Source organism: Condylostylus longicornis, unplaced genomic scaffold (assembly GCF_029603195.1).
Source record: "Condylostylus longicornis isolate FDR11 unplaced genomic scaffold, ASM2960319v2 ptg000077l, whole genome shotgun sequence".
NCBI lineage: Eukaryota > Metazoa > Arthropoda > Insecta > Diptera > Dolichopodidae > Condylostylus > Condylostylus longicornis.
The window spans coordinates 3,808,041-3,826,011 of record NW_026578045.1 but is presented as its reverse complement, the minus strand read 5'-3'; positions in this window follow the sequence as shown (position 1 = coordinate 3,826,011).

The window sequence follows — 17,971 nt, the reverse complement described above, 5'->3', positions numbered from 1 at the left end:
AAATGTGTATAGCGGCTTTTGAATCTGTATAGCGGCTCTTGGACAACTTTGTTGCATTTATGTTCAACTTCTGAATAGTTCTGCAGTAAAATACATGTATGTATATTGCTAAAGTAATTCTTGCATTGCAAGTTATTTTTATTTGGATTCTAAAATTTAATTTTCTAGAAAAAATTTGTAACTGAACGATGTTATATAAGAAATATCTCCTGTTCTCCGTGATAAATATGATTCGGGCAGAAAACAAAATTAAAAAATTGCCTATGATTTTAATTTCGAAAAAACAATTCAAATTAATTTTCAGCTCCAATAATTGTAGGAGATATGGGTTAAAAATCGCATATAATCGCATCTCTCATAAAATTTCAATATTTTCATTATCTTTTGAAAAAAAAACTATAAATTCAAAATCTTGGTCATATTTAGAAAAATTGTTAATAAAGTATGATAGCAGTCTCAAATATGGTTTACTCAAAACTACTAATTTTGATTTAGGCGGTATTGCTTGATAGCCATTGCTCATTTACAGCAATATTAAGAAAATTCAATTGTTTGTTAAATAATAAGTAATAGTTTTGTATACAGAAAAAAATATTTATAACAATACCTTATTTCTATAAAAATTTAAAATTCATATAACAATATTTTTATATGAGCTCATAATACAAGACCAATTAACAATCAGAAATTCTAAAACCTCAAAATACCTTTATAACTGGTTAATAACATTACTATACTCTTTTCATCTTTATTAACCGACATTATTAATTTTTTTCTTTGTTAACTATTTACCAAAATATTTTTAGTTATACGCTTATTATACAATAATCTAATCTAAATTAAAAAAATATAAATTCAAAAAAAAAGTAATTTTTCGATATTGAGATATAAGTGAATTTCAATATCTATTTAAATAACCATTTAGCAGTTAAGTAGTAGTAGCTTTCTTGTTTCTTTAATGCCTATTTTTTCATGGTTAATTTCACATTTTGAAATATTTTTAACACCACTTTTTTTTTCTTTTTACCTTCTTACCATACAAAAGAAGACCAAAAAATAATAATGTTAAAAGTTTTAAATTTAAAAAGAGAAGAAAAAAAAATTTGAAAAAATATAAAAACAATAAAGATTCATTAATTTATGATGCTAAATAGCTTGCATTTACATTTAATAGATGTCAGTAAAATGCTTCCACTGCAACTGTTTTGTTATGCTAATTTGATTGTTATTTCAGTTTACAAAGTAAACTTTTAATATCATTATAAATGTGCGTACGTACCAATAGGTGTCACTAAATTTATCATACGCCTACGATAATAACATTTTATTCAAATAACTTGATAATTTCTAAAATTATAATTTGACATTTAATTCAAAAGTTAATTTTTTATAATTGGGAATGGTTATAACCCTGAAAATCGAAATTTTGTTAGATTTCGGGTTTCAGTTGATTGATAAACTATTTGTTAAAGTAATATAAAAGAACTTTGTAAAGTTTAAAAGTGTAATTTAAAAAAATTTGTAAGGAAAAATTAAATTTTTGTATATGAGCTCCTATAATTATGCAATTTTCTAAAAATATTTTTAGTACCTGAATAAAGGAACTGGAGAAAATGCATATATATTACGTTCTCTTTTTGAGCAAATAATAATCTGGGCGTATAACACTTTTTGTTAATTTAGAATGTTGTATATTTTTGAAAAAAAAACACCCTAACAAAATATATTAAATAACTCAAATCTAAAATATAAATTTCTGAATAAACTAAACTAATGGATTTAACCTAACAAAATTGTGAGTTTTGAAATTTATAAAAGTTCTAAAGAGCTAGAACAGTTTTATTGTTCTATTAATCAACAGACTTCGAGCTTAATCCTCTATGTCTATATTGATCCTATAATTGACTTGAATAATTTTTAATTCTATTATTGTTTTACATAATTTATTTTATTTACAAATTATTATTTTCTTTTTCTGAATTACATACTTATATATATTTTTCGGTCGTTCACAAAATAACATAAATTAGTCAATAATTTTTTTATCAATTATCAAATTTTTTTTTATTTAATTTTATTATTTTAGAAAAGAAACAAAAAAAATGTCAATTGGAACATCGGATTTTACTTAATGTTTATAAGAAGCCACTTTTTAATTATAATTTAAATATTTAAATAACAAAAGCCTTATGTGGAATAGAAAAACACTAAGATGTTGATATTTTCCTTTCTTTTGTCAAATCCCATATCACAAAAATTACCATAAATTTGTTGTTCATTAAAAATCCGACAAAAAAAAAGTTAACGCTAATAGAGAAGGCTTTTTGTTTTACAATAATGTTTATATTTTCCTTTTTTTTAATTGTTTTTGGTTTGGGATCCTCTCGATTCTATCCGAAAAAGCAATATTGCCATCTAAACAGACAAAAGTGCGTTTTTTTATTTGTTATAGATTTCTTTTTAGTAATCTATATATCAATAGGTAGATAGCCATTGTCTTACAACGTGAGCCAACACCATAAAAATAGCTAGTAAACGGCAATACTTTTTAATGGTTGGTTCCATTTTAACTCTATTGTGGAAGAAATGAAAAGCGTTTATAATCTTTTTTGAATTTTTTTTTATTTAATATAAAATTTTTTTATTAATTTATTCATAATAACAATTAAGATATCGTTTTCATTTTAAAATATTTATTAATTAATTATAGCTATACTTTTATACAAAGTGTTATAGAAACAAAAGGAATTATGGTTTGCGTCTATGATAATTTTTTTAATAGGTTTTTGATGTATTTTTTCTTAAAAAATAAAATACTAGTAATAAAAAACAAAATTTATTATTATGATTATGATCTTTTAAATATTTTTATATTAAAAATAATATTTTAATACCTTGTAGCTTTATTATCTTAATTATCATTTACTTTCAAATGTTAATTTTTTTATACGTAGAGAATTTCGACAAAGCATTTTATTGTATATAGATAAAAGATGTAGATGATATTTTGAGATTTTATAAATAAATTAAATATATAATTATAATCCGTATCATATGATTATTTTATTCATTACTCAAAGATATGAGGCATAAATTGAATTCGATGTTAAAGCAATAATTTTATAAAAATTTGAATAATTCTACATCAATATTGAGAAGGTTATAAATATTAAGAAAGGAGAAATGCAATAGTTTAGATTTAAAACGACTTTTTAGGTTATGTTAAGTGATAATTGTTCGTTCGGACTAGTCTATGACCTTAATTTATGCAAAATACCTATCCAAATAGCATAATAATTATTGTTTTAATGGTTTTCTTTTATTAAATTTTAATTTAAAATTTTTTATATTAAAAATTTATTTCAATGTTTAAATAAAAACTTTAACTTCTCCTTACTTTTCTTGCTTCCAGTGGAATTAAAAACAACATTTACATTTTTACAGTGACTTTTTAGCTACAAAATCCTCACAACTTTGTATTTAAATTAAGCTCATAATATTGTGAGTTCTCATGCGTTCCTGTAATCAGTCACTTATCTCAAACATTTTGATTAAATCACATTAAAATTTCCAATTTTCACATTAAATTTTACTTCTTACACCAGTGACATCTATACCAATAACATTTTTTTTATATTTACAATAATTGGAATTTGCTTTCTTTTACCATCTGCTCTGTACTATACTATAACGTAAACATTGTAATAACAAAGTATGCATGCCAAAGAATTTAAAATAAAATTCCAGACTTAATTTACAATATTATGTAATATTTTACACTTACTTTTTAAATAGTTGATAATTTTGCAACTTAAATAAATTTTCAATATGCACGAAATTAACAAATTAATATGAATGAGAGAGAAGAAGAGTAATATATTTGTTGAAAGAATTTTCAAAAGTTGTAAAAATCCTTTATAATTTGCTAATTAATTATAGAATTTCATTTTTTAACACCTCGAACCATTATTCACTTCAATAGCTAATATAATAATTATTGTGCACTATAGATTTTAATATTTAATTAAGAAGTATGTGTTATCGTATTACAAAGTGGATGAGAAGTGGAAATGTAAGTGTTCATTCATTTCAGTAATACAAGATTACAAGATTTAAAATTAAATACATCGGTTTTAAATTATTTAAACTTTTTTTTCCTCAATATATTATTGTTCTAGCTAACGAAGGGATTCACTTCAAGTCAATTGAATTTCTCTGGGGGGAGCGAAATTTTTTTGGACTTTTTTTGGAGATTGAGGCGAGGTTACAAATTTCAATTAGTGCGAGACTCATTGTATACGTTACACGTACTTGCTTGCTTCCTTTAATTTAAAACACTGTTTCTATGTTTTGAAGGTACTCTTTTGTGTTTCGGTTCTTATTGCAAGTTCTTTCCGTTGTGCTATGTTTCTAGATCAACATTACTACCATTTTTGTAAAAACTGGGATTTTCAATACAGTGCATGCAGGAGAAGTATGTAACTCGCGATAATTAAAGAGAAGTCCTATTACGGATGCAGCCAGTTGCGTTCCGTGCTAACTGTAACAAATCCTTTTGAATTTCGTGTTAATTGAGTTAAATTTAAAATTAACTCAAACGTATATACAATTAATGTCTTTTTTAAAAATAAAATTTTTCAAGAAATTCTCAAAAACTTTTAATTTTTTTCTTTGTCTGTATTTAAATTTTCTAAAAAAGAATTTTGAAAATTCGGAATTTAAACGACGTAATCATGAAAATATTTGATTTTGAATTCGTGACTAAATTCCAATTATTAATATAATTATTTTAAATATAAAGAAATAAAATAATTTATACCTTTTTGGAAACCTATAATCAAAATGAAATGTTATCATTTTAAAATTCATGTTTAAAATATTTGAAAATGAATGAAAAATTACTTAACACCATGTTGTTTAAATATAATTTATAATGTCCTTGAATTTTTTATTTTCTATCGATTTTAAATTTATTTTTTTTTGTTTTTAACTTTAAAATTCTCTTGTCTCCCTCTAAATTCTAAGTCTATTGTAGACGGTGAAATTTTCTTTATAAAATTTCTTCTTTTACTTTTTTATTTTTAAAAAGAATCGATCGCTTGGGGCTATGTTATTCGAGATCTATACATGTAAAAAATAAACATAAAGGAATTAGAATATTTTAAAACTGTAAAAATATTTTTGATTTTTTTTAAGATTTTTAATGAATAAAGAGAACAAAAAAAAAATAAGAGCAAATTTTATACTAAATTTATTTTAGAAATTTCTTGAAATTTATACACAAAACTGTAAAAATATTTTAGTCGTTCCGATCAGAACAATGATAGAGAGATAACTTCGAAAAAAATATAAAGGACATTTATAGCCTAAAGGCTTTCCTTTTTGCAATAATTAATTAATGTTGTATAAATCGATTGAATGATTTTTTCGCATGTGTTACCTATTCCAAATTTTTTTTTTTTTGGGTTTTGGAAAAACACATGCATTATGAACGCAATTAAGTTGTTGTGTTCTTTGATTATTAAAAACAAATATTTTTCTGTTTTCTTTAAAAATTTTTGTTTTGGTTTCTTACTGAAAAAAAGAATTCTTTATTTTTAAAATTCTGTTAGACGGATCGAATTTCATTTGAAAAGAATAAAAAAGGAAAAAAAAAATTTAATAATTATTTATATAGCAAATTAAGAAGAGAAGCAGGTGGTTTTGGAAAACTTTATAATTTTGCATTATAACTATTTTTGTTAAAGTTTCTACATTCGCTTCTTGTAAAATTTTTGATGTTTTTCCTTAATATAGGTAAATTATAGCAAAAATTTTATGTTTATTTTAATAATTTTAAAGAAATATAAGACAGAACATTTGAATTATTGAACATTGAAATGTTTAAATAAAATATAAACATTTTTAACTTATTTTTTTTTTACTTTGCATTCTATTTTTTTTTTTTTCAAAGAAGGATCCATTGGATCTCTTGTGATTCGTAATCCAGTTGTGTGAGCATTATTCCAGACCCCTACCGAATCTTAGTATGCAGCCCATTCTGCACCTTGCCCATTCTTTTCCGATCATGATGAGATAATGTCCAGTGGGAATCCCGAACACCAATCTTAAACCTGGACGACTCAACGAGATCGGCTTTCTTCCTCCCTCCATGGGAATCCCACGAATTTTTTGGAATGCGCATTCCGACTCCAGTTACTCCTAACCCTTCCAATCCAGACCACAAGGATCCGGAGGATTATCGTTCAAACAAATGGTTTCTCCTTTGCGAGCCAGCTCATCACCCTTCTCGTTCTTATAATTTCCTCGATGCTCAGGCACCCATATAAGTGTTAAATTGCTGTACCCAGCCAGAGCACCAAGATCTTCGACGCACTGCTTTATTATATTTGATGTAAATTTGATGTAATCACATCGAACGAAAAGACCGCAAGAACAGCCCTGCTGTTCGATAGAATATAGATCCTACATCTTCTGAGGTTCCTTCTAATGCACTCACGAGCAAATAGCTCAATGGCGTGAGCCTCTGCCTGAAAGATCGGTGCATTTTACTTATTTGCCATAATTTATTGTTCCAATACGATGTAAAATAAATTAATAATTTTTTGACTTCTTAAGGCTAATAATTTTCGACAAGTTATTGTTATAACGATAACATAACTACTCTATTCAATTTTTGAGTGGATTCAATTAATTTCAATTTTATTCTTATTTTTCTTTTTTTTTTGTAAATGGTATTTTATTCCGAATTTACAAGAAAAAGACAGAGATAGAAAACGAAAATAAAAATGAAAAATATACGTGTGTCCTTTAAGTAAATAATTTAAAAAAAAAATAAAGCAAAAAAAATAAAATAAATAATAAGGTAATCATGAAGAAAATATAAATTAAATTTTATTATATAAATTTATTAAAAGAAAAACCAACAAATATGGCACATCAAACGTAATGTACTCTCGTATAACAAAAGAGCAATAATAACAATTTTTTTAAATTTATTTTTCTTCTCCATCTCTTCTCTCTATGTTTATTTTTTGTGATGCTGGATAATAATGTATAGCGTTCATGTACATTCTTACAATTCAAATCTCACTCAATTTCAATTTATCAAAAATATTTTTTATAATACAATAAAAAAAAGAAAAATAACAATCAAAACCAAAATTAACAATCAAACAGAACCAAAATTAACAATCAAACTATTCGAATCAATTTAAAAGAGCGAACTTTATTCCTGACATTTAAGAGATATTTTCAAAAAAAAAAATATTTTGATGACTTTTGTATCTCTTGGCAGTTGCAGCGGAATTTATGAATACCGTTTAACCAACGCTTAATTTCTTAAAACAAGATAACATTTAGAGCTCAGAGATTCGTATCGTCGGTTTTTAATTTTCTTAAACCCTTGCCTATATTTCAATTTTGTATATAAAAATTAGGCCATATTATACGTTTTGTTACAACAAGCTTCAACTAATGCAGATTCGATTTTATTTACGCACATTATAAATATATGTAATTTGACAGACCGAGATCAAAATTTGACAGTAGCTTCTGTCATGTGACTGTTTGACATAATTGAAAATTTTATTCTAAATTGCATTTAAATTGCTATTTTGAACTCATATTCATCATCCATTTTCAAAAACTTTTTGAAAAAATTCCAAACTGAAACTCAAATTTATTGTAGACGTTTTTGATTATTTTAAATTTTTTTAAATAATAATCAAAAAAACAAAAAATACTTTAAAATATAAAAATTAAGTACCAACAATTCATTTAAATTTTATTTTTGATTTTTCCTTTTCTTTTTTTCGATTTTTTTAATTTTTCGGAACAATAAAAACTCGCCCAACATTGCAGTTCACACACACGACTTGCAACTTTTTCTGCTCTTTTTGTTTTCTTCTCTTTATTTTTATTATTTCTTTATTGTTTTGAAGTTGGATTGTATATCAAGCGTTTTAATGTCGTCTTTACTTCAACTTATGAAAAAAGCAAGCCGCCACACAGATTATAATTTTTTATTTATTCTTATTTTTTTTTTTTTTGTACAAACAAAAGCAATTCAAGATGAAAACAAGAAAATCTATAGAATAAAAAATAAATAAAATCAGAAGAAGAGAAAAACTGGAATTGCATTCATAAAAATTTTAACCACTTCTTTAATTTTTTTATTTTTTTCTTCTTTTATTTTCATATTTCTCTCATTCTATAAAAAAGGATTGATTGTTATGCCTTAGCAAAAGTCGTGATTACAAAAAAAAAATTTTCTTTATTGTCTTGTTTTTTTTTTTATGAAAAATTTAATGCATCGCACCAAATTTGAGCTTAAGAAAAAAAAGTACAAATCAAGTAAACATTAATTTTTCCCTGTTCAAATTTCTGTACCTGTGACTACTCAAAATAAATTAATATTGTAAGAAAAACAGAAAAAAAATAATCTAGTATAAATAAAACAGGCTAACACGACACCAACAGTACAAAAATTTAAAAACAGAAATAAGAAGCAAAAGCAAGAAAATCAAATAAAATCACAGACGTTACATACTGTGTTGTGCGATCTACTCCTCCTTAAATAATAAAATAATAACAAAAAAACAGATCTCCAAAAAAAAAAAAAAAACAGAGAAATTATAGAGAAAAAAATTAAATAATAAAAATTAAGGAGAACGAAAAAAAAAACAAGTACATTTAAAGCAGTTTACTGCTGTCGCGCGCCCTCTATTTTTCTATTATATTACCAGATGCACTCGATCTTGATATTGAAAATTGCAATTTACCACTATAGAATTACTTTTGTGTAGTAATTCTATAGTGTTAAAATACTTGACATCGGATATAATTAAAAGCTTGCAAGATTCAAACTTTAAACTGTACTGAAAATTAATCACAAATTCATTAACAGGCAATTTATGCATGTAAATTGTTCAATATTAATTGGAAAGCTAAATTTGTCGAATATATCCTACTCAGTACAAATAGTATTCGAAGTTTTAAGGAAAAGTTTAGCGATCAAACATGGTTCATACATTTTGTCGATAAGAATATTTTTTTTATTAAACAAATTTTATAGATGTTCAAACAGAAAACTTTTAGAAATGTTTGATATCTTAACCCTATTATCTTATTAACATGGTTCATGCATTTTGTTTGATGTGATGATCATTTATTTTTGTTTGATATGAGATTTTTGTTTGATTACAGAAGAAGCCAACATCAAATTTTCTTCAGAATCTGGGTTTTTCATGTCCGAGTTTTCTTCGCATACTACTATTAATTAAAAGAATTTACCAGAAGTTTATTAACAAAAAATATTGTATGAATATTTGTATTATCAATTCGCATGAGAATAAGATTCGGGTAGAATTCGAGTAGGATTCCTGTGTTATTAAAACTGAATTTAATATGGCAACATTATAGTATTTACATATGCATACAAAAATGCATGTACAAAAAAAAGAAAAGAAATAAATCGTGTTGCAATAGAATGATGATGACGGTGGCGGCAGCGGCGCAGCAGCATTTTTAGCCTCCCACGCGCCACACGCTTTTAATTTTTGTCTTTTTTATTTTTCTCCTTTAATACGTTTTTTTTTTGTCTTTATAGTCTTCTTAAAATTCATTTTTTTGAAGAAACAAAAAAAAAACATCCTAAAAGCAGGATCTACATATTGTATTTATGCTTACTCAACATGTATGCTTGTATGTACATGAAAATAGTAACGGGGTTATGTGCATTTTAATGTGGTACACAAAACAAATAAAATCAAAAAATCCAAACCACCTTCATGAATTAAATAAAAAAACCAACTATAAAATGAAAAATATAAAAAAATTAAAATTATTGAGATGAATAAAGAAAAAATCTATAACTCAAACTTATTATAATGAACTAAAGGTAATGCATTAAAAAGAGATAGAAAATATGAAAAATAAGAGAAGAAAAAAAAATAATACAATTCCGAATAAAAAAAATATAACAAGGAAAACAGAAAATCATGTTTTGACTTAAGTGCCCTTATATCAGTTAAATTGTTACAAAACCTAGAAGTTTTTGCGGAGGAGACTGTCTGGGTACATCATCGCGGTCGTTATTATTGTTAAAATCATTATGTTATTCCTTTTTTATTATTCTTTTTTTTTCTTGAATAACCTGGCATATAATATTTTTGGTTTTTACTCGATATTTGTTTTATTAGATCTTTTAAGTAATGGAATATATTATTAAATTCATTCTCATTTTAGATTTGCTGACATGAAATTTGGAGAATCACCTATTTATAAATTGAAGATTATAAGCTGATAACGTGTTGAAATAAGTAAACAGGATGATATGCTTTTCACAACATCACAGTTTCTCGTAATTTTTAAGATCATTGGAATCAATTAAGAAACTCAATAAACATGGGTAAATGAGTTAGCAAACAGAGTCCCGATCATGAAAATTTTCATAGCAGAAAGAATTTAGGAATACTGTTTTCGAAGAAAGAAGAGACCTCTACAAATGTGACGTAGTACTTTTTGAACAAATTTGGAGAGATGAAAGTGAGTATTCGCGACAGCTAGTAAGAAGCAGACATTTTTTTAGGGAAATCTTAGCAATACAATTTGCTCATTGAAATTCAAAAGGGCGAAATATTTAAATAATTAGCATTTTTTAATTTAGGTTTTCGGATCTTAGATTATTTTGAGATTTTTTTGAGCATTGGCAGAAAAAATTTATTTAGCAAGTTAGTTTATTTGTGTTTCAAATTTATTTACTGAAAATCCTCAAATGTTTGATTATATCTCTGATACAATTCACTTTCCTCCATTTTGAGACTAATTTGGCCTTTCGGAGTGGTTCCTACTATTTTAGTTCTACTTAAAATTACAAAAATTTAGCAATTTTTTTTAAGTTAACGCTTTTTATTGTACATTTAAGAGTTTCAAATAATAGAACATTTTTTATTTTAAAATTTTGCAAGTTGATTATTTCCTCAGCCACAATTTAGATATCAAACATGGCTCATTGGTTTTTGTATGAAGAGATTTAACAGAACATACGAACATGTCATACTCTGGTCAAACTTCAGTCAAATCATGAGAATAGTTTGTACGATAAGCATAGTATGAAAGATCCTATGATAGGAATTATGCATATTTTACCATCAATTCCAGAATATTTATTTTAATTTTTTTGTTATTTTATTTTCAATAATTCCTTGAAAAAAGTTTTATTTTTCCTTGAAGGCTTTATGTTTAATGTACAACAGTTTTTATTCATAATATGTTTGAAAGATTTGTGATATCATGATTATTCTGTCTGGTATTGGTGGAGGATTTTGGTTTATAAAAAGAAAAAAAAAATTTTTTTGCAGTTGGTGGATCCTATGCATTCACTAAATTCATTTTTTTGTTTCTCTTAAATTTTTTCAAGAATTTTTAATATTTTTGTATTTCATATAAAAATTTTATCCCACGGGCATTTTTTCAATAATTTTGTGTTTTGTTTTTTTTTCTGAATTATTATTTTATTTTTGATTGTTCAGCGTTTTGTTTTCTGTTGAATGGTGATTCAGATTTTTTTTTTTATGTGAATTGGAAGCTTATGCGAGGAAAGGCAAATATGTGAGGTAGTTGTGAAATTTTACCAATCGAATTTTTTTTTTAACAATGTGTTAAAATCGTTTTTGACCTTTTTGTTGTTTTCTTTTATAGTTGCCTGCAATTTTTATAATTTTTTTTTCTTGTGTCTTGGATTGTTATTGTTAATTTTACTAAAACAGAAAAAAAATATTATTTTATAGAGCTATAAAGTGTAATACGAAGAGTTCCAAATTTTATTGACATTATTATTTTGATATTGGTGTATAAATTTTAAGAATAAACCTATCTTAAAAGTGAATCAATCTTAAGAATGAACTATTTATGATTTTATATTAAAATTTTGTAGTTGAGTTATTTGCAAGTTAATTTTAAATAAGAGGGTAGCTTTTATTTCCAAGAAATTTGCTTTTAGGATTTATGAACAGTAACAATGATCATTGTTTTAAAACTAAATATAATATAAATCAAAAATATAGATCAGATTAGACCTGATCGTTAAAATTATTTAATATGAATTAATTTTTCTCTAATAAATTTTATATGGGATTCAATTACACTATAAAATCTTATCCGCATGGAAATCTTATAAATGAATATACTTGAATAATTCGGCACATAAATTCTAAATTTAGTTTGTTTGAATAAGTACAAAGATTTTCATAGTTCTAAATAAGGCAATAAAAAGCTTGTTCGATATAATTGTATTCAACATGTTTGATTAACTTTTATTTCCATTTCATGTATTTAAAGACAATCGCCTTGCATTTCAAATATTTTGCTTAATTCGTTTAAAGTTTTGAAAGATTCCTATCAAATTTGTTTTGTTAAGCTTTGAGATTATTCGAAAGTGTGGAACAGTTTGAAATTATCACAAATTTGGTTGAATTGTTATGAAATTTTCTTCCACCAAAAACATTTTTTTAAGTCTCGTAAATTATCGTTAGAATATGATTTTCCAACATTGAATGTAATTCTATAACTCTAATATAACGTGACCCACCCTAAGACGAACCACAAATATTATGAACCACAATATTTAAATCGTCATATCTTCAATATCGTAAACCTTAAAAAAATAAAAATGATCAATTATTATCAAATTATTTACCCCTGATGGAGAACAAATACCTTTAATTCTTATTCATACTCAAAAAAATCGATGTACAATCAAATCTGTATAAAAGACATGTTGTATATCCGGTATAAATAAGAAAAACTATTCCTCTTCTTTTTTCCAATTATCATCAAGACACGTTTTATTCTAGATTTTTCAATTTAACAATTAAATTTAGTGCGATATTTAAATCATGAAGTAATAACTTCATATAAATAAATCATAAAACAAAATGTAATGACTGCACACAATTGCCCTTGAAATCGGAATATTGATGTTCAATTCGTGTACAAAACGCCGCGTGATCTACATGTAGGTGTATGGTGTGTAATGTAGAATTTATCATCATCAAGTAATTATTCAAAATTATTCTTGGTGCAAGCAAATCAAATAGTATTTTTTTTTATTGAAGTTAAAATTTAAATTTAATTTATCACATTTTTTTATATGTATTAAAAATTCTGCAAGAGTTCACATTTCATTAACTATCAGTCTCATACCTTCACAACACAACATTTTCTTTGTTAGTTTTGTTGCTGTGTTGTTAATCAATATTCCCTTATAAGTGTATCCGATATAGAGATGCGATAAGATTTTTTTATTCAAATGCATGTGCTAATCATATTGTATAATGCTTCAAAAAGATGAAGACATTTTTTAGGTAAGAGGCAAAACGTTATTAAAAATAAAAAAAATTTATTGTGTGAATAAACAACCCAATAATTTGGTACTCCAGAGCATAGCTCCGGTCTAATAAAAGTAGTTATCGTTTCTTTCCGGGTGAGAGCATCAGCTTTTTCTTTTTTGTCTGTAGGTAATGTCCCCTGCACCCATATCAATGTTACCGTGTTATCCCTGTCCAGAAAGTTAAGAACGATCTTGTTGTCCGACAGAATAAAGTTTCTATTTCTCCTGAGGCTCCTTCTGATACGCTCCAGAACACACCATTCAATGGATCAATGCACACAATGCATACAATTCACTTTATAATATTGGTTGACAGTGTTCCAGGCCTTTATGATGTTGACAACCTCGTCGTATAAATCGATATCTACCCATTCACAGGTTTTGGGTCTATATGTATAGAAGAACACAGCCACAGAGCCGAGCTGCGGGTCTTTCAAACAGCATAAATGGATAACTTTTTAGTCTTTTTAAAGTTGTAGTGTAAAATTTGCATGTAGCTAGTGAAAAATTAAAATTCTTGTCACTATTCGTGCGCCAAGATGATGTCTAAGTTATATTCATAAAATCATTTATCATATTGTATAAAAAAAAACAAAAAATATATATAGACATCTTTCTGATCGTGCATAATTTTTAATAAAATTGATTTCACATATCTACGCACATATAGTCCAAATATCACAATAATTGAATATGAACATTGCAGGTGGATTGTATTTTAAAAATTCATAATAATATACAAACGACAATTTCAATTGAGATGCTTGACCAAGTGACCAAATCAACCGTATAATATGTAAACGACATCAATTTTAACCAGAGACTTGTAATCAAGAATTATTAATATAATATGATTTATTCATAATATGTACACGCATATGTGCGATAAAAATCAGTATGAAATATATATACACACAGTCTATTCATACATGTGCATTTGTAATAGGCTCAACTTAATACGAAATGAAACATAAAGAGCAACAATAAAAGAAAGAAAAATTGTGCTTTGCTTTGTCTGGTGCTCTATGTATGTATGTTTTATTATTGTGAATATTCATGTTGTACGTAGAAAAAAAAATAATTATTGGTATTGTCGCCATTGTCAATATGGTTATGGTTAGCATGTGCCAAGACATAACAAGTTGTGCTGGAAATTTGAGATGATTTGTATTGGGATTTTTCTTTTTTCTTGTTTTTCCTTTTCGTTATCTTTTATTAAAGAAAATTTTTCTTTGTCATATTTTATTTTTATTAAATTCACTGTAAAATGTAACGACGGTTGTGGTCACTAAGTCAGACACGAGGCGATTCATTTATAAAACAAAATAAAAAAAACAAGTTGTTGGTTTTTTTTTTTTTTGCGTCAATAAATTTTTTGGTTTTTTTAGAACTTTGATATTTTCGCAAAGTTTTTGTTGTTTTTTTTTTGTTACCGTATGGTTAAAAAATATTTTATATTTCTAATTGCAGTGACTTTTGGCTTGTGCTATACAACTTAGTGGTAACAGGCAACAAATTGTCCAAGGCGATTCTTCAAAAAAAAAATTCAAAAGACATGTAAATGGGTGTGTCTTTATATCCTAGCGATGCTTTAAATAAGAAGGGGCTCAGACAGTCATATTCTTATATTTTCATGTTCAAAACGTTTCAGGTAGAGGCGCTTTCATATTTTTATTATGTTTTAAGTAACGCGTTCCAGACAGACGCATTTCTACTTTTGGACGATATTTACAATAAATTGTCCAGGCTGACGCTAATTCATATTTTGTAGGTTTTTCAAGTAAACAGCGTTCCATACAGACGAGTTTTCGTATTTTAACCGTTTTCTAAATAAACACGGTGTGTTTGATTATTATTCCCTTCACATTGCAAAAGTCGTACATATGTACTCAATTTGCTATAAAATGCAAGATATTCAAGAACAAATTGCAATAAAATTTTATTTCTTACACAAAACATTAGCATCATTTTTCTATATGTCTTAAATGTTCACGTTTTCCAAATTTAAAGCTAATATTGTTACAGTATTTGAAAAGAAAAAAATAAAATAATTTTTTGTATCATTAATTTGAGACACGTTCTTATATAATTGCTTAAAAACCTGCAGATAATTTTTGTTTCTTTAAATAAAAAAAAAGTAAAAGAAAAACATTCCGGAATTTCTAATTTTTAAAAGAATCCTCATAAAATATAAAATTTTATTTTGTGTACAATAATATTCAAGGACATCCTCCTGATGATCACCACTTTTATTAAACAAACAAAAAAACTGAAATCAAATCAAATCAAAATCAAATCATTAGATCATCATACGACATAAACCATAATATTTTATGGTGTCCCAAAACAATTCTATAAATGGTCAAAACTACCTAATCAAAGATAAAATCATAAACAAAAAAAAAAATGTAAGCTTTTGACTAGAGCAGGTGCATTTAGTAAAATTCTTTGACAAATTGGTGTGTTTCGTGTTCATCGCATATTCGTTGAACAAGTTAACCACGAAATTTTTCCTCTTTTTTTCCCTTTCTTTATTTTAGGGTCTCTCCAAATCTTAGATTTAAAAAATCAAAAATATAAAAATTAAAACGAGTCACTAAAAAATACAAAAATCTGCCGTTTTTCTTTAAATGATATTTTTATGACTATTAACGATTATTATAATGCCAAATACTCAAAAATTTTATAATGTCGGCAAAATTCTAATAAAAATTTGGAAAAAAAAATTCTTTTTTTTTGCAATATTTCTAATGAATGTCTAAAGTTTCTAGGATACACAAAAAGATGAGGACAAAGTTAATAAAAAAGTATCATTCGCATAATTCTTAGAAATTCTATTATGATTTCTTTGATGTATCGTTGTATTACCGCTTCGCTAATCTTATTTTGAAAAAAAAAAACCCAAAAGGATCATTAAAAAATTAACTGAATTCATCAAGCAGCTGATATGCCACCATAATAGAATTGCAATAATCATAACAAAAAATATTATTACTTTATAGTTTTTGGTTTCTTGCGCCCAAAAAAAGGAGAAAAGGGTCGCAGAATTAAAAAGGTTTAGAATAGATTCTTTTTTTTTAATATTTCTTAAATTTTCCTAATTTTCTTTTTATTTTTTTTATAGTTTAACTGGGGTTTTAGTAGGAATTTTCATTCAAAGTTAATAATTAATAAATGAGGCCAATTGAAAAAACAAAATTGTAATCACTTTTGTGATAAATGTCTTTATCACGATTTACAGTTTAAATTGTAACTTTATAATATTCTCAAAACACAAATCTCACAGTTATCCATAACTCATATTGAATAAAGACGAGAATGAAGAGACATGAGAATAATGAAGAGAATATTTAAATAAAACATTTTTCAACTATATTATTAAAAAATAATTGAAAGAAACCTTCTTTCAGTACAATTGCGTTTTAAATCTGTATTTAGGATTCGGCGCAATAGAAATTTCAAATTATACAAACAAAACTTGGAAACTCACTGAATCATCAGATTTGAAAATAAATTGATGAAAATTCGCTAAGCTCACTTGAACAATTTATATAGTAACTGTACCACAACACAAGGTTTCACATCTTATCTTATCAACTTAAAATTTGTATTGTTTATAAATTGTTTTAAAAATTTAGCTTTTTTTGAAATTGAAATTTTTAAGCTATTCGAAATAATTGTGCTATTGTACTATTGTTTTATTGATTCACAAGAAATATTTTTTGATTAATACGGTTAAAACGGAATTTATATTAATGACTTACTCTTAAACGGATCCATTACTTTATATTCACATAAATAAATAACAAAATTGGGGCTTATTCTGAGTATCGAATCACAAAGTAATACATTTATCGCAAAAGTCTCGAAAACTTTATTATATACCCGAATCATTTGCATAAATTGGTTTGTGTTAACAGTAATAATATCGAACTTTTTAGGATAATTATTACTATCACTTAGTTATTCGATATTCAGAATAATACAGAATAAGACCCAATGTCTATAATAGGATGTTTGTTAGTAAATTTGCCTTCCATAATGCATACTTAATAAATTTTGCTTAGTATAATTTAGAAACAAAACACGATTCTTTTGTTTCTACAAAATTTTTCTGCAACTAAAGTGCGTGAAACGATATTTCCAGAACTATTGAATGCTATTGACTCCCATAGCTGTTGTTTATTAAATATTATTCTAGATTACTGAGTAACCGTTCCTGCAAAATATACGTTATATACCTCTCCAATATTTCCATAGAAATTAAACCTTTTCTTTAAGAAAACAAAAACAAAATTGCAACTATTAAAGAAAAAACTTTTTTAGATCCTAATCTTACTATACAGTTTGTTTAGTAAAATGATAGAATGTCTGTTAAGAAATTAAAATCAAATTTATTATTGCCTCAAACAACACAAAAAAAAAGAAAAAAGAAACAATAAAAAATTTTTGGGGACTATGATTTTAAATTTATAATTTTTTGGAACAACCCTTTTGAAATTAAAACAAAAACAGAAAAGAATCGTAATTGGCTTACTAGTTTTACTTAAAGGAAAAATTAAAAAATACAAAATTGGG